This window comes from Cebidichthys violaceus, unplaced genomic scaffold, assembly GCF_023349555.1.
Source record: "Cebidichthys violaceus isolate CVI_PGR_0920_01 unplaced genomic scaffold, fCebVio1.0.p SCAF_10, whole genome shotgun sequence".
NCBI lineage: Eukaryota > Metazoa > Chordata > Actinopteri > Perciformes > Stichaeidae > Cebidichthys > Cebidichthys violaceus.
In genome coordinates, this window is record NW_027176263.1 from 7,581,883 (window position 1) to 7,604,445 (window position 22,563).

The following is a 22,563-nucleotide window of genomic DNA, read 5'->3' on the forward strand; positions in this document are numbered from 1 at the left end:
GCGCGATAAAATAATTGTCGGCGTTACTTAGTTAATGCGATAATAACACGTTAACTTGCCCAGCACTATTTTAAATACTTCTCCATAGCTTTCGCTACAGGCTAGCGGCTAGCTGAGTGTCTTCTTCTGCTTATTGGAGCTTGATAAACAACTGACTGACGCATTAACGCCACCAAGTGGTGGGAAGCTATATTGTAACTGAGCGTCTCATGGATAACAGTAATATATCTGGTGTCTTCAATTGATAACCGAAAAATACGTGATATTGTGGTAAATCTTCTAGTTGATTATATTAGTAGAATTGTGTTTGGAGTCTGTAAAAATGGCTTACATGATAGTGTTGCCCAGACTTTTTTTGAATCTGGTATATAACATGCTCTGGATAAATGCATTTTTTTCGACGGTACATGTTACTCGTCTGAGCCCTCAAACCCCCGAATTCGGGGCGTCGTGCAGAATAAGGTTTTAATAGGCTACCTGTTGGGATGTACTGGTTGATATTATTATGCATACACTGTAAAAAAGCCAACTAGCAATCGTTGATCTCATACATGTTTTCAAATTAACCTGACTCAGAAACAAAGTTTTGTCATATTCAACTAACAAAAACGTGCCTGGTCAGTAAACTCCTCTCTATCGTTGCCCTAATAAGTAATTTCAAAACGGGTTAACAAGCATTTCTGAGTGGGGCCTTATTTTTCTTGATGAAAACCACGTAACGACCGTTGCGCATGCGTGTTGCTGTCATGTACAGGGTATTAACGCGTCTGAGTCGGGGCTGAAAGCGATGCGGAGCGTGGTGGTCGGACATCTTGTGAACAGAAAGTCTAACTGCGTGGGACCGAAGTTGGACATTATCGAACTATTTGTTGACCTGAAGTTTCCCAAGTTAGGTAAGTGTGTTTTTTTACTAGACAACCAATGTTATCAGTAATGTGCACTGACCTATTTCAAACTACAGATTAATTCAATGAGTTCAACTAACTAGCTACCACATGTAACGTCAGTTAGTTACGTTATTAACTGTGTAGAATGCTGCGTCAGCCCCGCTTAACTGGTATAACAGTGATGTTTACGGCTACATGCTGCATTTACTGCTTCGGCAATGCGCCAGCGCTATAGTGGACACTTGAATTGTATTTGTTTAACAAAAAACAGTCTTTCCCAGTGCTGTGGAATCCTGTTTACCCGACTAAACACGGTCAAATATGGCGGTTACGTTCACGTACAAGCCAGTTATAACATTTTACACAGACATCCTCTTTACGGCGGTAATATATGTAACGTTATGTATGTTTTGTGTATAACATGGGGACATGAGATGGGTAATATCATTCATTTTGAGTGGAGGTAACGTTAGTAACATGTTGAATCAACGTCTGTTCAAAGGAGGGTTGTGACTGATGGCGCGTGTGAACTGGTAAAGCTTTGTTGATTCTCGCGCTTGCCGCCGTAGCTCGAGCCTCCGCAGATCGCGTGTGAGCTTCGAGCAAGAACGGAGGCGTTCATACTGTATGTAGCGGTGTTCTGTCGGTGTTGTTCAATATTAAGCCGCAAATGAGCTGCAGGCACAGTGACTTAATTTCCTTACGCGAATGACAGGAGATCGTTTAGTTCTTTTCCGTTTGTCTTTATTTTGCGTAGCAAAGCTTTAACTAAATATACAAACAATATTCTCTGTCACACGGTAGAAAAACTATGTGCTCCCATGCCTAATGCAGCTCTTCGTTTGCACCTGCTGCCGCCATGACGTCATTAAAACACTACACAAGGGAGCGTCAATTGTTAACATAAATGTCTTTCAATATATTTTACATGTCTTAGTTCCTACACAATGAGCATAATTCAGAAATTAAATGATAAATATTCCCAAAATTCCAATTAAATAATATATACACCTGTGGCTCTTACACTGTATGTGCTGTGCGTTATTCTCTGAAACACCAGAGTACTTACAAATATAACTAACTGTGAGGAATCAAAAAGACAATGAGTGTAGCTCATAGATACGCCCATAGACTGTAGGTGTAACCGGGGCAAAAATCATAAACCAACCTCTACTATAGAGGATGAATTGTAATTATCTGTAATCTCATATCTCTTATTCATGGACTATATTACCTTTTGTACAAGCTCTGAAAACATACACGTTAAGAAACACAGGTTTAATATCCTAAACAATTTGATTTGGCTGTCAAAATATATACTCAAATTAAGATTTCCAAAGCATCTATAAAGGAATTGCCTTTCTTTTTATAATCCCCAAACATGTAAATAGAACAACTTGTGGCAGGTTTTCTCTATCAACACAATGTTCTTACCTTTTTTTTGTGCCTCTTAAAATGATTTTGATATGATATAAAATGTCATTGAACTGTTAGGTGTGTTTGTTTTGTGTTCATTAAGACAATTATAAATCACTGTCACTCAATACTGCAGTGCCATCCTTTCTAGCAGGCATATGTTTTACTGTTAAGTTTTCAGTTGGCTATTTTGCATGTCCTCTTCCCCCTGCATGACAGATTCAACCTGGCTATTATCTATTCAGTCACATGGATGGGGTAGTTATGGCTTCAGTGTGACAAATATGCAAAAAAATAAGAAACCAGGAAGGTGGCAAATACTTTTTCACAGCACTGTAATGAAGAAGAAAAAGAAGAACATCACATTGATCCGGCACAAGATGGAGTTGACCTTTTCCCTTCGACGGAGAGAGGTAGTAGAGGGGCAGCCTATGGTATCAGAAGTCCAGGAGAGGTGGCCTGCACTTTTTTCCATTGAGGAGGTAAGGCTGTCCTCATGTATTGTCTTATAATGCTTATTGTGGTGTGTGGAGTAATTATACTACATTGACTCTAACTGAATAAATACAGGATCTGCTGTTGGTGGTGGACAGATATAGTGGCAAACTCTACTATACACTGTCCTATCACTCAACTACAGGCCCCTCCAACACACTTAAATTAACAATTTGTAAAACAAACTGCTGTCAAACTGAAAACAACGAATGTCATGGTCAAATTTGTATTGACTGGTCGATCCTTAAGACTCATGTTTACAAATGCCAATACATTGTGAAACTTTCTTGCTGGAACTAAATGATATATTTTTGCAAACAATTTTCTGTATGTAAATATATGCTAGTTCAGTGTAATAGACAGAAATGCAATGTAATGCTGTGGACAGGACAGCAGCAAAACTTATTTTAGACATCTAAAGAAGTCATTATTAGTGGTTATTAGTAGAATTGGGGGACTGTTGTGACTTTGGTTAATCCAAATAAACTATAAAGTCACAGTAAACTAACTGATCAAGGCAGTGGTAGGCCAGCAGCTCCTGTGTTCAGTGAGATATAAATTACTGTATTTGTCTAATAGCTTTGAGTAGAGCATTGATAAAGGTTTAATTTCCCCTACAGTAAGGTCTGTCTGACAGCAGGATAAAGAGCCAAAAATATTGTTAATATAGCGTACACTTAAACTGATTAACATTTTTTTTTAGGTGTCTAAAATACATTCACAGCAGTACTATGACTATGGAGAAGAACCGATGGACAAGCCGGTGTCCTTCGGCACGTTCCGCCGCTGCTCCTACCCCGTGAGGGACGAGGAGAGGCCGGCCACGGTGATGATGGAGCAGTGCGGCCGCTACGCCTCCTACCTCGGCATCCCCAGCCTGGAGAGGAGGATCTGCACGGTGGCCCCCACTGCTCTCATGGGCTGCTGCATCTCTGACCTCATCTCACGTACAATCGGCCGCGTCGCCGGTGGCATTCAGTTTGTTGGAGGTGAGTTTATGTTTCTGTGTTTGTGTTCCCTCCCCTAGTGGGTGATTCTCATCTGACTGCTGGTGTGCAGAGCCACGGCTCTGGTTGGAATTATGAGGCGATATGCAACAATTTACGAATTTGTGAGTACGAGATATAGTTCTTGGCCTCAATTCAAGTCAGTTAATTTCCCCTTTTTTGATAATTTGTGTGCAGGAGATAAGTGTACATGAAGAGAGCCAGCACAGTGCACCACACTGCTCTCTGTTACTGCAGTGATGTTACACGCTGTCAATACAAAATGACACATGGGAGATCCGCTTGTTACATTTTGTGCATGTTGTGAAGTGGAGCTTCTAATGAGGACCAAGACACGTCTGGTTTGAACGGACCATTTTACTGTCTGGAACTGCAGTGTTAGAAAAGTGAACATTCGACATGTGGCTTTCTACGTATAAATCATATCTAGGTTAGCGTCAAAAAGCACATATGCTACAAAACGGCTCTTCAAAGTAAAAGCACTTCCTGTTTTATGCTTTTCACACTATACAGCTTAATATTATATTATACAATCAAACAATTCACAACATTCTCCCGCCCGATGAACAGCTGTTCATTACTACTCAGCCCATTACTTTAACTTATCTCTAATGGATATATCAACTGAACAGGTCTCCTCAACAACTGCCTGTAGAGGTATGAACAGTACAGGAATGAATAAGTCCATCCCTCCCAGGGAACAGTTCTTTTATCCTGCCCATCTTCCAGTTCTGCCTGGGCGTGTTGTCCTCTCCAATCAGGATGACATCTCCTACCTTCAGCACAGTGGGTGTGGGTGTCTCACACTTGTGAGCTGATTTCAAGTCCATCAGGTAGTCCTTTTTCCAGCGGTTCCAAAAGCTGGTTAAGAGTCTCTGCCGGTACCTCCATCTCCGGCCCATGTCCTCTCGGCTCACGTTAGTTGCCTTAGACGGTGGCAGCATAGTCTTTGGCGGTAGAGAAGTTAGTCTTTTCCCAACCAAGAAATGAGAGGGTGTGAGTGGTTGTGGCTCTGATGCAACCTCATGTACATAGGAAAGCGGCCTGGAGTTCAACACAGCCTCTATCTCTGTGAGCATGGTTGTCAGCTCCTCAAAGTTCAGTGCGGCCTTCCCCCAACACCTTCAGTACATTTCCACAAATGGCTGTGTCTGTTGTGTGCTCCACTCCCCTTCCTGTCCACTTGTCTCTCAGGTCTGGTGAATTTGTCACCCATTTGCACAGGTTCATGCCGGCGTGAGAAAGAATCTCCTTTGTTAAGTAAGCAGAAGTGCTTCATCCACATCACATGAGCTGGAGATAAAATCATCTACTCTCTCAGTGCCTCCACTGCTTTAGGCTGTTCCGCTTCATACTGCTTAATATGTTTTCTTATTGTTGCAGCTAACAGGAACGGGCTGGGTGACACTCCAAAAACCACTCTACTCATTCTCATGATGCGCAGCTCATTTTTACAGTCTTTGGTTGGAGGTCCATGTAGCCACAGGAACCTCACAGCATCCTTGTCTCTTTCTGCTAGTTCTATCTGCAAGAAAGCCTTGGTGATGTCTGCCGTAAAGGCTATCTGGTGGAGTCTGAATTTGATCAGCACATCTAACAGATTTGGGTTCAGGTTGGGCCCAGCCAGTAAACAGTCATTAAGGGAGGGGCAACTCTCTTCGTGTGATGATGCATCAAATACAACCCTCAGTTTAGTTGTCACCTTATCTTCTCGAAGAAGAGCATGATGTGGCATGTAGTACTTCACAGCCTCAGTTTGCTCTGCCACTGAGGTGTGCTCTGGTACATCCTCGCAGATGCCTTGCTGCAGATAATCTTGTATGACATCATAGTACCTTGTGTACAGTGTTGCATCCATTTTCAGTCTCCTCTTGAGGCTTTCAAATCGGCTCCTTGCAACTCTGAAGTTGTTTGGGAGATCTGGTCTGTCAGGTCGCCACAGCAACTCAACTCTGTAGCGGCCATCCTTGTACTTTATAGTCTTCTCAAAGTTCTGAAGAGCTTCTGTTTCTTCTGGGCTCTGGGTTTTTTCATGAACGATGCCCAGTGACTCTACTTCCCAGAAAGCATGTAGTTGCTTGGCTATTTGAGTGTCCTCCTCTAGGCAGATGTGCATGCAAGTGGCATCGGTTACACTGGATGTGGTAACTGGACCCTGCAGAACCCATCCGAAGCTGCTTTCAACGGCTACTAGTGATTCTGTTATCCTCTGAACTTTGCCAGTCACTATTCGCCAGTAATAGTCTGCTCCTATTAACACTGACAGTTCTGGATCCTCAGTGCCCTCTGGTGGAAAATCAGCAAGTTGAAGACCTTTTCTCTTTAACTCCTCTTGGACAGGTTCGCTGGGGACCTTTATCACAGCCGTGTACACTTGAGGGGTTTCCACTGCTTCAATCTCAATTTTTTGCTGTGTATTCCACACGTTTTCCAGTGACACTCTCACGATGTTGCGACGTCCAGTGACAGGAGAAGTGGACCCAAAAGTGTGGATGTTCAGCGTCTCTTGTCTGACCACTGGCAGTTTTAGTGCTTTAACTACATCTTCGTGAATGAAGCTTTTCTGGCTACCTCCGTCTAACAGGCAGCGTACATTTTTCCTCCCCGCTGGGGCTTCTGCCCATGCCTTGGCTGTCTGGAGCAACACTGTGTTCTGAACGTCAGCTCTCGGTTTCACTGTGCTGGACACAGAAGATACCACAGCATCTGTACCACCGCTGTCAGCATCTGGCTTAGCTTCACTTTGATCACAAACTGACTGGTGATGTCTGCGATGGCACAAGGCACACGAAACACCCTTGACTCTGCAGAATTTTGCTATGTGTTTTGGACCAAGACACACGTAGCATCTTCCCAGTTTTCTCAGTTTCTCCTTGCGAGCAGCCACAGAACTGTCTGGACAGTGTTCGGGTTTATGGTTGACACCGTCACAATACACACAGGTCTGACAAACATTACTTGCTGTGTGCAAAGCTGTTGCTGAAGGCACGTTCCATCTTTTAGGTTTGTTTTCAGAAACGGGGTCTGGCTTACCAAACGATCTGTTATTTGGTGGAAAGTCTCTTTGTGTGTTACCTGGTCTAGTGAGATGAAGAGCTCTCTCTCTGCTTTGGACTTCATTTTGCAGGAACTGGACGAGCTCAAGCACTTTCCATTCGCCACTGGAGTCTGACTTGCGGGTGTAGTCTAGTGCAATATCTTCTGGTATGAGCTGTAGCAGTACTGGGCATAGCAGGCAGCCATATGTGTCGCTGTGAACCCCTAAGGATTCTAGACTTCGGATCTGTATTTCACATTCATCGTACAGGTGCCTGAGAGCTACAACATCTGATGATCTTTTCACAGGAGCCAAGTTTAGTAGTCTGGACATATGTGCACTTATTACAATGTCCTTCCTTCCAAAACGGCTCTGAGGCAGTTGTACTGCGGCATCATAATTATCATCTGTCACAGTTAGTCCTGCCACAGATCTTGCAGCCACTCCAGTCAGATAGGATCTCAGGTAAGTGAACTTTTCCCTTTTACACAGTGTGTCGTTGTCGTGGATAGCCGTTTCATATTGTGACCAGAATTCTTGCCACTGGCTTATTTCTCCGCTGTATTTTTCTATCACCAACTTAGGCAGTTTGACAGTCCGCTTATTTAGCGATCCGACTAAACTTGAATTTGCATCGCTCACCCGCACACTCACAGCTTCCTCTGCCCTCTGAATGGATCTTTTGGCGCGGGTTTTCAATGTGAGGATGCGGTCCTGGTATTCCTGAGCGGTTGCAATCTCTGACTCAAGCTCATCAGTCTCCGTTCCGTCTTCAATGCCTTTGTCTAAGTCAAATAAACGTTCTTCTTTTGTAGACAATATTGATAACATCTCACGGAGTCTCTCACAGTCTGGCACATCTTTGCTCACCTCTTCTTCAATGTGAGTTAACAGCTTCGTTGTCGAGGAGCGTATTGTTTTACGCTTCTTTTTCATCCGTTCAAATTGTGTGGCCATCTCTCCAGCTAGCGTTAGGGTTAGCCAGCGTTAGCTTCCAACTTCGTCGAAGTTTAAAACCAGATACACCCGAGGGTCCCCCATTTGGACGCAGAGTACATCAAAACTTAGAGAGTTTTGTGTTAAAAGTAACTGGCAGAGAACCCACGAAGAACGAATATAGTGATGTTATAGTTCTGCAGAAACCTCAGCGTCCTGGGAACAACATGAACTAGGTCACTTCTACATGAGACAAACACATCTCCCATCAGCCAAGCAAACAAATAACAAAATATCATAAATCATACTCGATATGACTGGGACAGACCGGAGAAAAAGGCTGCTACACTCCGTTAGCAACGTGCTACCTACGAACATGCAGCATGAAAAAGCACGAGCGCCTGACGGAGATTACGGACATAGTTTCCATTTCTCTCCCCGGTAAACCATCGCAGAGATATTCAGCTTCGAACACAAAAAGTCACACAGCTTTCATCGAATATTGTACTTACTTTTGGTCGAATCTCAGCGAAAAAATGGAATATCTCCGTACTTCCAACGCATGTTTGTCCAGCTGCTGGTGCTCCGTGTGAATCCGTTCGATTCGTGTCTCTCCGACACTCCTCGGATTCTTGGGAGGGTTGGAAGCTCAGCAAATCAGATTTCAGAGCTGGACCTTTTTGAGCTTTATTGGCTAATAGTGCTGTCAATCATCTAGCTTTCAATTCCAGGCAATTCTATTGGCTCCTACGGTTCGAAGGATGTCTCAATGGTGAAAATCGGAGAAGGGGGGGCTGAGATACAGCCCTGAACAGAGAGTCGAAGCAGGATTTGACCTTAAACTAAATAACTAAAAAGGGCATAGAAAGAGCTTAAAACACTCAAAAAAGGTCCAATCTTCGGTCTATTGATTCAATGAACATCATGAGTGATACATAGAAGTGATATAGAGTGTTTTTGAATTTAAAAAATACTTTTTTATTCAAATATTGGAGTATTTGATCAGTTTTCTAATTTGAAATGCTCTATATTTCATAAATGTTTCACTGTATCTATGTATAGCTGTGTATATAGAGCCTATATCAGTTGTTCTAAGAGCCCAGCATATTAAAAGTCTTGGATACCCATACTTTCCAAAAAACAATACCCTAAAAGTGCTGTTTTTCAAGATCGAGCTTTTGAGTTTTCCAAGTTCTGCTGTGTTCCATCCTTATCTTATGTGAACCAGTAACATGTATTCTGATAGTTCCATGATTTTTCTCATCTCAAAAATATATAAAAAAAGTTGTTTTTTTTTTTTTTTTTTTTTTTTTTATACAATTAATTAGGTATTTCTTATCTTTATTCGAGCTGAGGCCTGCAAATAGGCCTCGTTTTTAAAAGGTTAAAGTCTCACAGTCTTGACTTCCCAGGTTTCGGCACCAAAATGTTGTGAAGTGGAGCTTCTAATGAGGACCAAGACACGTCTGGTTTGAACGGACCATTTTACTGTCTGGAACTGCAGTGTTAGAAAAGTGAACATTCGACATGTGGCTTTCTACGTATAAATCATATCTAGGTTAGCATCAAAAAGCACATATGCTACAAAACGGCTCTTCAAAGTAAAAGCACTTCCTGTTTTATGCTTTTCACACTATACAGCTTAATATTATATTATACAATCAAACAATTCACAACAGTGCAACAAGCATCAGACTGCTGTAAGAGAACAGAACATCCTGTGTTCATGTGCACATCAAACATGTCGTTTTGATTAATTATGCTTTCATCCGCGCGTAACCATGGCTGGCTCCACATTTTTCTTTATAATAGCCTACAGGTAGATGTGTGGCTGCGATGAGCAACATGATTGAAGTGATCAATTCTCTGGGCAATATGGCCGACATCTTGACCATAAAACATCAACTGTCCAATAGTTTGCCCATCAACTTTGACTGTATTTGAGCACCAAGCATCAATGATGCAAACAGAGTCTCCCTGCATACAGAGTCCTGTGCTCCACCCGTCAAGTGCAGCTTGATCCACAATGGAACCAGGTCTTTGTGTGGCCACTTGTCTCTGGTTGATGAGTTAGCCTGAGTTTTCCTGCAGACTGGGCGGTGGAATAGCAGAGTTAGCTTAGCGTCTGTATTGGCTCTCCTCCCTCTCGACTCTACATTACATTACATTACAGTCATTGAGCAGACGCTTTTATCCAAAGCGACTTACAATAAGTGCATTCAACATTGGTAATCAAAAGAACTACTAGTCACCAGAAGTCATAAGTACATTTCCTTTTCCAAACAAGCATCTAAGAGCATGAAGCAGAGCATAACTCAGAGCCAAAGTACAGTGCAGAAACAAGAAAAACAGTTAGTGCTATAAGTAGTACGAATACAATAAGTGCAACAAGCTAGTATGAAAACAATAAGCGCTAAGTGGAAGGCTCAGGGTAGCACTTCCTGAAGAGGTGGGTTTTCAGCCTGCGCCGAAAGATGGGCAGCGACTCCGCTGTCCTGACGTCAGTGGGAAGTTCATTCCACCACTGTGGGGCCAGGACAGAAAACAGCCGTGACCGGGTCGATCGGCCGCCAGGACCTCTGAGCGACGGGGCGACCAATCGTCCCGAGGCAGCAGAGCGAAGTGGTCGGGCGGGGGTGTAAGGCTTGACCATGGCCTGGAGATAGGAAGGAGCTGTTCCTTTCACTGCCCTGTAGGCTAGCACCAGAGTCTTAAACTGGATGCGAGCTCTTACAGGTAGCCAGTGTAGAGAACGGAGAAAGGAAGTTGTGTGGGAGAACTTGGGGCGATTGAACACCAGGCGAGCTGCAGCTTTCTGGACAAGCTCCAGAGGTCTGATGGCCGACGCCGGGGCTCCGGCGAGTAGAGAGTTGCAGTAGTCCAGGCGGGAGATGACAAGAGCCTGGATGAGAACCTGCGCCGTCTCGTCAGTCAGGAAGGGACGAATCCTCCTGATGTTGTAGAGCAGGAATCTGCAGGAGCGTGTAACGGATGAAATGTTTGCCGAGAATGACAGTTGGTCATCCAGGGTCGCACCCAGGTTCCTCGCAGTCCGAGTTGGCGTCACCACGGTATCATCAATGGTGATGGACAGGTCCCGGTGCGGGCAACCCTTCCCCGGGAGGAACAGTAGCTCAGTTTTGTCTAGGTTGAGCTTGAGGTGGTGTGTCGTCATCCACTTCGAGATGTCAGCCAAACACGCAGCGATGCTCGTCTCCACTTGGGTGTCACCGGGGGGAAATGACAAGACCAGCTGGGTGTCATCGGCATAACAATGGTAGGAGAAGTCATGTGAGCGAATAACAGAACCCAGAGATGTTGTGTAGAGCGAGAAGAGAAGGGGGCCCAGGACTGACCCTTGCGGAACCCCCGTAGTTAGCATGCGTGGTTCCGACACGGCCCCCCTCCAGGTCACCTGGTAGGATCGACCCATCAGGTAGAATGCAAACAGGGAGAGTGCAGAGCCTGAGACGCCCATCCCCTCGAGGGATGAGAGGAGGATTTGATGGTTCACAGTGTCAAACGCCGCAGACAAGTCCAGGAGAATCAGGACAGAGGAGAGAGAGTTAGCTCTCGCGGCGTGAAGCGACTCTGTCACCGCAAGGAGGGCCGTCTCTGTCGAGTGACCCACTTTGAACCCGGACTGGTGGGGGTCCAAAAGGCTGTTTTGGTGGAGATAGGAAGACAGTTGGTTAAAGACAGCACGTTCAAGTGTTTTGGATAGAAAGGGTAGAAGAGAAACCGGTCTGAAGTTCTTGACATCAGAGGGGTCAAGTGATGGTTTCTTCAGAAGGGGGGTGACTCTGGCGGTCTTGAAGGCCGTGGGAAAGCATCCTGAAACAAGAGATGTGTTGATGAGGTGGGTGAGGAAAGGAAGGAGTTCAGTCGCAATAGACTGAAGAAGAGGGGAAGGGATCGGGTCAAGGGAGCACGTGGTGGGGCGGTTAGACGTAACAAGGTTGAGGACCTCGTTAGGGGAGAGAGGAGCCAGAAAGGGTAAGATGGGGCGTGGAGATGGGAGGGAGAGCTGTGGGGGCAGGATTGGACAGGGAGAGAGGGGCTGAGAGAAGGAGGATCTGATATTGTTTACCTTCTTGTCAAAGAAGTTGGCGAAATCATCAGGGAGAAGGGAGGAAGTAGGAGGAGGGGGTGGGGGTTGGAGGAGTGAAGTGAAAGTTTCAAGAGACTCTACTTTCAGTGGCAGCAGGTCTGGCTGGGTGGTCGGCCGTAAGCAGTTATCATTTCTACGTCTGCTAAGCCTAACCCCACAATTGTCATTAGTGCTCCATTAATAATGACAAAAATGTATCTCTGTGATTTAAGGGGGTGAAAGTAGTGAATGTGATGAGCCATGCTTGTCACAGTAAATGGACTGTACTTGTATAGCGCTTTTCTATTCCTTTCAACCACTTAACACTACATGTCATCATTCACCCATTCATACACTGATCAGGACTAACTAACATTCGCACACATTCACACACCGTAGGCACAGCTACTTTTGGGGTTAAGTGTTGACATGCGACTAGCGGAGCCGGGGATCGACCCTTCTCTCCACTGAGCCAGTCTCTACTGTCGCTCTCTATGGGGCCCACTTATAATAATGGTCCCACAGGTGCCCCAAGTTAGCCTGGACACAAAATGGTCAAAAGTGCGTTAACATGCTCCTGATGCACATGGCAGGGCGCCCCTGACTGCGATCCAGCTGCATCGCTGCAATAGTTACCACAATAGTTACCACAGCTGAATGAAAAACATCAGACCTGGAGAAAGAATAACTCTTCTTGCCTTTCTTCCTGCTCTTTTAGCGAGGCCACATGTAAGCATTAAAGCAGAGATGGTACAACGAGGAGGAAGTGAGTTCAGGGTGGTCTCGTGCATTTCATCTGGATGGAGACCTGACGCTGACATCGCCTCGGCTTTGAACGGCGACGAAGAGCTGCAGAGAGAGGACAACACAGACTCAGACATGCAGACGAGCTCGGTCGTCCTCCTGCAACAGTGTATGAGGGCCGTAATGTCACTCGTGTGTCCGACCGCCCCAGATTTACACACCAAGTGTCATCAGTCATAACACTGCCGTCTGTTTGTGAGTATGAGCAATGTTTCACCTTTTTAAAATAACTCTGCTGATGCTCATGAGGTAGACGTTACAGGAGAACAGAGATGTGCTTTATTATTCTGCGGATTTGTCTGGAGTTTATTTGGACGCAACGGAGTGGAAAGACGGTGACGAGTTCACAAAGGTGTATTTGACCTGCAGAGAGAAGCATCCAAGCCTGGAGGCACCAGAAAAAAGAACAATACACATTCTTGTGCACGGTACGTTATTTCTTTCTTTGCGATATTGCTCTCTGTTACTCACAAACTCACGCAGCTGCTCATCGCCTTCCTGTCCCCTTGTTGTCTTTTTCAGAAGTCCCTCTGATGAGTGTGTCTCTGGTGAGACGGCAGGACTCTCCTCCCTGGCTGGCAGTGAGTGACTGCAGAGGGGAGGGTGTCGGGGCTGACCTCTCCTGGGTCCTTCCCGAAACTGCAAAAGGCCAAACATCCCTGCACTCAGAGCATGAGGGCCGCATTAAAGCCAGGCTGACTTACCAGTTTCCTCTGGCCCTTCATGAGGGGCAGGACCTGACCTGTGTGTATCGTTTTGATCATGGAGCCACAGAGAAAAAGACCTTTCACGTCCCCAGATAGCGTGAGTTTAGAAACGATACTCTTACGAGCACCTGCATACTTCAGTTGCTCCAAAAGTAGTGATTCACACAAATGCATTCAGCTGACTGCTAAACTGACTTTTCTTCAGATATCTCCTCTGTGAGAGTCCTCTGCAAAGCCACTACGGCGGTGAAACCATCACTCACACACTGGCTCTCCAGGACAATCTTCTCAACCAGAGAGTGCTGCTCCGAGTCGAAGGCAGCGTGCCAGAGTACGACCTCATCTGTACAAGGTGATGTGTCCTCCTCTGTCTGCCAGCTGATGAGGATGCAGCTGTACTCACAGTGTACGGCACTAAATGAAATGTTCGCCCAATTTATAGGAGCTATTACACCCAGAGATAACAATTATCAGCCTGGAGATGTATCATCATGGACATCACCCAGCATAACTTTGACATTAAAGTATGAGTTTATAGAGATTCTATAATCCCATGAACTGTAATGTAGTTTTTTTTTGTTGTTTTTTTGGATCAACTCCACATATTCTGCTGCAAATACTCACTAGAAGACCAAATGTGTTTAAATCTGCAAACTAATGTGCAAAGAGGAAATTACTGAGCCTTTTAGCAAACAATTGAAACTTCATATTTTGGGTGCAATTTTGAACATTTCTGTCTAAAGTGTAGGAACAGATGAGGTGTAAACAGAGTAGGAAGTCAGAAACATGTGAGAGATGGACGAACACATCGTTGGTTCAAATCTTCAGACTGAGCTGTTTAAATTATGTACGTCTAACTTTAATACATTTTAAAAAGTCTGTTTTTTGCCAACAATAAACCAGTTTACTGAACATATTTTCTCCCTGAGGTTTCCTGCCCAAAGCAGCACAACCTCTAAACATTATGAAAGATGCAGCTTCCAGCCGCTTATTCCCTCTTTGAGAAAACTGCCTTTAAAAAGGAACAAAATGAATCCTGATTTCATGACAATAAATATTATTGCATATTTTTCGATGTTTAAGATTTTACAGCTGGAAACAAAAGTGTAAAATTAAGGTGTTTACATGTGAGACTAACCGTCTGCTTCATCAGGGTTCTCATGATTGGATATTGAGCCATTTTATTTTATCTACACTTTGTTTTTATATTTAAAAAAAAAAGAGAAACTAGACGAACAAGGAAGTGTTTCTCTGTCCCCGATGTCCCTCGTTTGTTGTCTCTCCTTGATCACCATCTTGAATCCCAGACGATGTTCCGCACGTTCTGGAACCTGCTCGTCTCTTCTGCTATTTTCAGGACACCCCTACAGCAAATGTGCAAATCAGTTATCCAGATATGTCCTATACATGCACCAAAGAAACCTGCCGTGCCTGTACTGAATCACTGTGACATATTTGACCCCTTCTTTAACACACGGTTGGCCTCTGCTAGAAAATCTGCCAGGTTGGTTCCCATGAGAGAGAGGCAGAACACGGCGATGTCCACAGAGCCGTCACCAAGCGGGACCTGCAGAGACGATGCCGTTTATATTTTCAAACAAATTTTAATTAAACTAAAAGTAGCGGCTCACCTGTACGTGAAATCAACACAGTGCCAATGCAGATCTTTTAGGTAATAGGAGCACAAGCAGTCAAAACTGTTGATCTTCTCCCAAACTGCTGACATTAACAAAGCCGTCTCCTCACAGCAGCCAAATGAAGCATCACTTCAACACCCACAGCGCAGCAGCATCGCCTGCATCACTCTTCAGCAGAGTAATGGAAGGTGTTCCCTGTGTACAGCAGATACATGATGTAGATAATGGGAGGTGTGGATCCCCAACAAGAAATGTGAAGGATATTAAATTCTTTTTACCGTTTTGGCGGTGTAGAGGGACAGCCTTGTTAATGTTTTGAGAAAAAGCTGAACTAAAGAGGCGTGTCTGTAACGATGCATTTTCTACATTGATTGTAATGTCTCACTGTTGTCTGCTCAGTCTCTCCGTGTCTTCTGGTTTGGATTTGATCATTTGGTTATCCGTTGTTTTCGCCCATTGATGTTGTTTTTAACTTAAGGGAGAAAAACATTTGGATATTATCTCATATTTAAGTACTGTGAACATCAACATTATTGTTTATCAATCCAATGAATACTTCTCCACACTACAATGTTTTTAAATTGATGAAATGTTTTAACCGGTTAATTACTCACCAAATTTGTTGTCTTTTTTCCTCTTTTTTTGTTGCAAGTGTCTCCTCATTAACCGTCTGATGCAAGTCTCCATTGTCTCGCTGCTCTCCTGTTGTCTCCGCTTGCTTTCGCTTCTTCTTCTTCTCCTTCTCCTTCTTCTCCTTGCCAGGTGATGGGACCACGTCTGCCTCACTGTCGCTGTCCTGCTGATGGTCGTCCTTCTTCCACTCTGGTACTGACCCGAGTGTCTGCAGGGTCCGCAGCTGGCTCTTCTTTACAACCAGCTTGGGCTGATCTGGGGATAAATTCAGATAATGTAATAAGTCACGCGTGCGTGTGCTTCTTTTTTTATTCAATTATTTATCTGTTTCTTAAAATCCAATTCAACATCAGCACGTTTCCCTGCTTGACTCTCTCCCAGAACAGGAAACATTAAAAACTAAAACAAAACGACCTACAGAGAACCAGCTGTTACATTTCCTGACTGTCATCTGTCCTTTTTAAAGGTTTCACCATCTTCACAACTGTGGTTCTTAGATCGAGCCGACATTCTCTGCTCTTATTCAGGATGTGTAGAGTTCAAAATGTAACGAGGCTATTTGTATCACTAATAATATTTATCATAAGCACTCTGAACCTGAATGACTACATGTTTATAAAGTCGTGTTTCACATTTATACTCTTTACTGTACTATATGCATTTTACTTAAACATGCTTAGATCTGTTACTGACAGGTTTGTTGACATGTTTACACATGCAGGGACTTCGTATTAGTAATTTAGTGCATAACGGTCATAATATATTGTGGTGACCGTGGCTAAGTGGAGAGCAGGGCTGCCTTTCAATCAGAGGGTTGGCGGTCCGATCCCCGACTCCGTCTCTACTAGTCTCATGTCAATGTGTCCTTGAGCAAGACACTTAGCTGCATCTACGGTGTGTAGATAGATACTAAATTGTAAGTCGCTTTGGATAAAAGTGTCTGCTAAATGTCCGTAATATAATATAGTGTATATACATATATAACGGCTGTTCCACAAACACATTGATGTTCTGCTTGTTTGTTTCATGTTGTGATAAACTCCTCTCCTCTCTTACTTGTGAGGGTTTTATTGTGAAAACAGATTCATGAAAAACATGCAGACCGTATAACATGTCCTGTGATGTGAAGGGATCATTTCTATTGTACTTATCGACGCCTTCATCTGTCACCTTCACCTTCAGTAAAATAAATATCTTTAAAAACACAAATGTATAGTTTCATTCTTTATAGAAAGGCTCAGTAGTTGCTTAAAAAAAGCTGGTGGATTTAGTTTTTATCAAACACACTTTATGTTTCATATTGATGAGTTTCATGCAGATCCAAACGTTAAAGTGCTTCAACATTATCTGACATCCTGTAGCTGCAGACTCGTACATGTAAACACAGGTGTCCTCAGTGTTAGCCAATTCATAAACAAACAAACAAAAACACACACAGAAATGATATGTATCCATGGAGATGGATTGTTTGGCTTCAAATGAAGAGACATTTCTTCACAGTCATCCAGCCACCAGAGAGCATTTAGCAGAAAGAAGTGAGCAGAAAGCATTTAACAGGATTGAACAGAGAGGATTAAACGGAGGATTTAACAGAGGATTGAAAAGAGAGGATTAAACGGCGGATTTAACAGGATTAAACGGAGGATTTAACGGAGGATTGAACAGAGAGGATTAAACGGCGGATTTAACAGAGGATTAAACGGAGGATTTAACAGAGGATTAAACGGAGGATTTAACAGAGGATTAAACGGAGGATTTAACAGAGAGGATTAAACGGAGGATTTAACAGAGGATTAAACGGAGGATTTAACAGAGGATTAAACGGAGGATTTAACAGAGGTTTGAACAGAGGATTTAACAGAGGATTGAACAGAGGATTTAACAGAGAGGATTAAACGGAGGATTTAACAGAGAGAACAGATTTAACTGTCTTTTTAAAGACACAACAACAGTCTTTTTAAAGACTGAAGATAAACCAACAGTCTTTTTAAAGACTCAGCTTCAAGATAAACCATCAGTCTTTTTAAAGACACGTCTGTTGGTGCAATTGATAAAGTCATGGATATCCGAAACAACGTCGAGCGCAGGGTCACTAGCAAGGACACCTGCATTCTGATACCGATTCCCACCGACGTTTCCTCACCACCGCAGGCCGCTAGACCTCTGAAGACTAACCGTCTTGAGATGGACCTCGGTAAAGCAAACAAGGAGATCCAGCGCCTAAAGCAGCAGATCGGAGACCTGGAAGCAGTTCACCAGAAGTCCGACTCTGCAAAGTGGGATTTCTGTCGACGTTTCCATGATGGTGTGCTTAAAGCTACCCGTCTACACCGGAGTCTCACGGTCGCTGACGGCAGGATCGTCACACTCAAGCGGCAGCTTAACGAGTCTGAAGATCAACTCGTCACTGTGCAAGACGACTTCGCTCAGAACCTTAAGGCCTGGAAGATGAACTATGACATCCAGAGCAATAAGGTCCTGGACCGAAGAGACAACACCTGGAGAGCCATCGTGACCGAGTTGGAATCGGCCAACCAAGAACTCACTGAAAAACTGAGCGCGGAGATGGCTAAGAGCCTCCTGTTGGCCGAGATACATCGGAGTCAGGAGGCTGACATCCAGGAGTTGACAGAGGTCAATAAGGACCTGCTAGACCTCTGTCAACCAGCAGAGGAGAAGAACAAGAACAATAAGAGATGGTTCTTCTCCAGAAGGTCGGGAAATCCAAGGAAAGTGGAGGAGGAGAAGGAAAAGAAGAAAGCTACAGGGTGCTTCAGCTTTCTGTCACGAAAAAGACGTGACAGAAATGTGGAATAGCAACACCTTCCTCTCCGCTTCACCTCTCCACCCCCACCTCCCCACCTCCCTACTCCATCTCCCCTACCTTCATCCAACCTCTGCTCCGTCTCTCCATTGCCGCCGCCGCCGCCGCTCCCGTCCACTCCGGGCTCGGAGCGACCGGCTGCCACCACCGCAGGACTGCCAGACACAAGCCAGAACATTGCCGCCGCCGCCGCCGTTGACTCCGGGCTCGGAGCAACCGGTCGTCGTCGCTGCAGGACTGCCAGCCGCAAGACAGCCGCCGCGGCCGCCGCCGTCGACTCCAGACTCGGAGCGACCGGCTGCCGCCGCCGTAGGACTGCCAGACACAAGCCAGACCATTGCCGCCACCGCCGCCGTCGACTCCGGGCTCGGAGCGACCGGCCGCCGTCGCCGCAGGAGTGCCAGCCGCAAGACAGCCTTCGCGGCCACCGCCGTCGACTCCGGGCTCGGAGCGACCGGCCGCCGCCGCCGAAGGACTGCCAGACACAAGCCAGATCATTGCCGCTACCGCCGCCGTCGACTCCGGGCTCGGAGCGACCGGCCGCCGTCGCCGCAGGACTGCCAGACACAAGCCAGACCATTGCCGCCACCGCCGCCGTCGACTCCGGGCTCGGAGCGACCGGCCGCCGTCGCCGCAGGACTGCCAGCCGAAAGACAGCCACCGCGGCCGCCACCGCCGTCGACTCCAGGCTCGGAGCGACCGGCTTCCGCCGCGGCAGGACTGCCAGACACAAGCCAGACCATTGCCGCCACCGCCGCCGTCGACTCCGGGCTCGGAGCGACCGGCCGCCGTCGCCGCAGGACTGCCAGCCGCAAGACAGCCTTCGCGGCCACCGCCGTCGACTCCGGGCTCGGAGCGACCGGCCGCCGCCGCCGAAGGACTGCCAGACACAAGCCAGATCATTGCCGCTACCGCCGCCGTCGACTCCGGGCTCGGAGCGACCGGCCGCCGTCGCCGCAGGACTGCCAGCCGAAAGACAGCCACCGCGGCCGCCACCGCCGTCGACTCCAGGCTCGGAGCGACCGGCTTCCGCCGCGGCAGGACTGCCAGACACAAGCCAGACCATTGCCGCCACCGCCGCCGTCGACTCCGGGCTCGGAGCGACCGGCCGCCGTCGCCGCAGGACTGCCAGCCGCAAGACAGCCTTCGCGGCCACCGCCGTCGACTCCGGGCTCGGAGCGACCGGCCGCCGCCGCCAAAGGACTGCCAGACACAAGCCAGGTCATTGCCGCTACCGCCGCCGTCGACTCCGGGCTCGGAGCGACCGGCCGCCGTCGCCGCAGGACTGCCAGCCGCAAGACAGCCTTCGCGGCCACCGCCGTCGACTCCGGGCTCGGAGCGACCGGCCGCCGCCGCCGAAGGACTACCAGACACAAGCCAGATCATTGCCGCTACCGCCGCCGTCGACTCCGGGCTCGGAGCGACCGGCCGCCGTCGCCGCAGGACTGCCAGCCGAAAGACAGCCACCGCGGCCGCCACCGCCGTCGACTCCAGGCTCGGAGCGACCGGCTTCCGCCGCGGCAGGACTGCCAGACACAAGCCAGACCATTGCCGCCACCGCCGCCGTCGACTCCGGGCTCGGAGCGACCGGCCGCCGTCGCCGCAGGACTGCCAGCCGCAAGACAGCCTTCGCGGCCACCGCCGTCGACTCCGGGCTCGGAGCGACCGGCCGCCGCCGCCAAAGGACTGCCAGACACAAGCCAGGTCATTGCCGCTACCGCCGCCGTCGACTCCGGGCTCGGAGCGACCGGCCGCCGTCGCCGCAGGACTGCTAGCCGCAAGACAGCCACCGCGGCCGCCGCTGCCGTCGACTCCAGGCTTGGAGCGACCGGCCGCGGCCGCCGTAGGACTGCCAGACACAAGCCAGACCATCGCCACCACCGCCGCCGCCGCTGTCCACTCCGGGCTCGGAGCGACCGGCCGCCGCAAGACACGTCTTTAACAGACAACAACAGTCTTTTTAAAGACTCAAGAGAGACATATTGGAGACAGATGGGCCATCGCCACCACTGCCAGACCATCGCCACCACCGCCGCCGCGGCCGCAGGACTGCCAGATGCAAGCCGTCCTTCTGAGCACCGTGTCCAGAGCCCTTCTGCCCTCCGGTGTCGATCCACGTGACATCACCAGCATCCTGTCCGGCGGACTGCCGAACCTGCTCCGGACACAGGTGCTCAGGCGGACCAGACTCGGACTTTCGGAGTTGGGGCTCCAGGGAACAGGATGCTGGCCCAGCGGCGGGAACTGGAGGTCGACACCGGAGGGCAGGCAGATCGACGGCGTGATGTCCCGTGGATCGACACCGGAGGGCAGGCAGATCGACGGCGTGATGTCCCGTGGATCGACACCGGAGGGCAGGCAGATCGACGGCGTGATGTCCCGTGAATCGACACCGGAGGGCAGAAGGGCTCCAGACACCGGTGCTCTGGCGGACTGCCAAACTTGCTCCGGACACAGGTGCTCAGGCGGACCAGACTCGGACTCTCGGAGTCGGGGCTCCGGGGAACAGGATGGGGAACAGGATGCTGGCCCAGTGGCGGGAAATGGAGGTCGCTGCCTGCCCTCCGGTGTCGATCCACGCGACACCACGCCGTCGAGCTGCAGCAACCTCCAGTTTCCGCCGCCGGGCCAGCATCCTGTTCCCCGGAGCCCCGACTCCGAGAGTCCGATCCGCCTGAGCACCTGTGTCGGGAGCAAGTTCAGCAGTCCGGCTGTCCTTCTGAGCACCTGTGTCCGAAGCCTTTCTGCCCTCCGGTGTCGATCCATGGGACAGATCGACGGTGTGATGTCCTGTGAATCGACACCGGAGGGAAGGCAGATCGACGGCGTGATGTCCCGTGAATCGACACCGGAGGGAAGGCAGATCGACGGCGTGATGTCCCGTGAATCGACACCGGAGGGAAGGCAGATCGACGGCGTGATGTCCCGTGAATCGACACCGGAGGGAAGGCAGATCGACGGCGTGATGTCCCGTGAATCGACACCGGAGGGAAGGCAGATCGACGGCGTGATGTCCCGTGAATCGACACCGGAGGGAAGGCAGATCGACGGCGTGATGTCCCGTGAATCGACACCGGAGGGAAGGCAGATCGACGGCGTGATGTCCCGTGAATCGACACCGGAGAGGAAGGCAGATCGACATATCTCTGACTCCGAGAGTCCGAGTCCGCTCCGCCTGAGCACCTGAGTCCTTTCAATCAACAAAATCAAATAAAAAATCTAATCAATGTTCTATGTTTCTAGCTCTCTAATTAATTATATATCGTATTAATACAATTGTATGACATGATGGTGACTATAAAGAAGAAGTACTGGAATCTGTTTAAGTTTAAGTGATTTTAACAAAACTGCAGCTAGAAGAATAAAATGATCAAAGTTTCATAAAAGAAGTTCCAAATGGTATTTGAGTTTAAAAACAAAGATATTATTCTACAGTAAAAACATGTGACCTTCATCACTGACGGGTTTATGGATATGTTTAATATTACCATTATTTACCGGTATTATAATTGAATTAACAGAGAGTTGTAAACTACTTAATGTTTTCTTTGTGATTGTGATTCACTGGTTCATGTGTTGAATACATAAAGCTGGACAGAATCTACCTATCGACACTTTTAAGATGCAAAGTGTCTCTGAATAACTGCAGGTAGTCGCTGATCATAGTACTAGTATCAATACTAGTACTATCAATACTCTTATTGGTTCTTTTTGAATATTTTGTAAAAAAAAAAAAGAAGATAATTAATTTAAAAAAGAATCAACATTGCTTTACTATTCATGTCAACAAATAGCGTTAAACAGCGACAGCAGAAATGTTTAAATAACTCACTATTGTTGACTCTACTGTCTCCATGGCAACAACAAATGTAACTCTGAGAACATTCCTACGGGGAGTATATTATTATTATTATTATTATTATATATTAAGATATATTTGGAGTTGAGAGCTACTATTATTGAACTATTAAACTATTTAAACTTAAGGTGTGTTGGGTGGAGTGGTAGTGGGACTAGCAGCTTCAAAATAACTTCTAACACTAACTTATAACAACACAGCTACTCCCCTTATTAATAACTATGTATGAAA

The 22,563-nt window shown here is 47.1% G+C and overlaps 2 long non-coding RNA genes across 3 annotated transcripts; both read left to right on the top strand.

The window, feature by feature from the left end:
* The first annotated feature begins 743 nt into the window (after positions 1-743).
* Positions 744-3,577, top strand: LOC137877739 (uncharacterized). The gene is made up of 3 exons (XR_011103568.1): positions 744-893; positions 2,635-2,785; positions 3,502-3,577. It is a non-coding gene; the product is annotated as an uncharacterized lncRNA (long non-coding RNA).
* Positions 3,578-3,704: 127 nt separating this feature from the next.
* Positions 3,705-16,823, top strand: LOC137877772 (uncharacterized). 2 transcript variants are annotated; one of them, XR_011103573.1, is made up of 6 exons: positions 3,705-3,787; positions 12,587-12,867; positions 13,042-13,100; positions 13,195-13,476; positions 13,585-13,731; positions 15,779-16,823. It is a non-coding gene; the product is annotated as an uncharacterized lncRNA (long non-coding RNA). The 2 variants fall into 2 exon arrangements; XR_011103572.1 differs by lacking the exon at positions 15,779-16,823 and having other exon boundaries at positions 13,585-15,075.
* Positions 16,824-22,563: the final 5,740 nt, after the last annotated feature.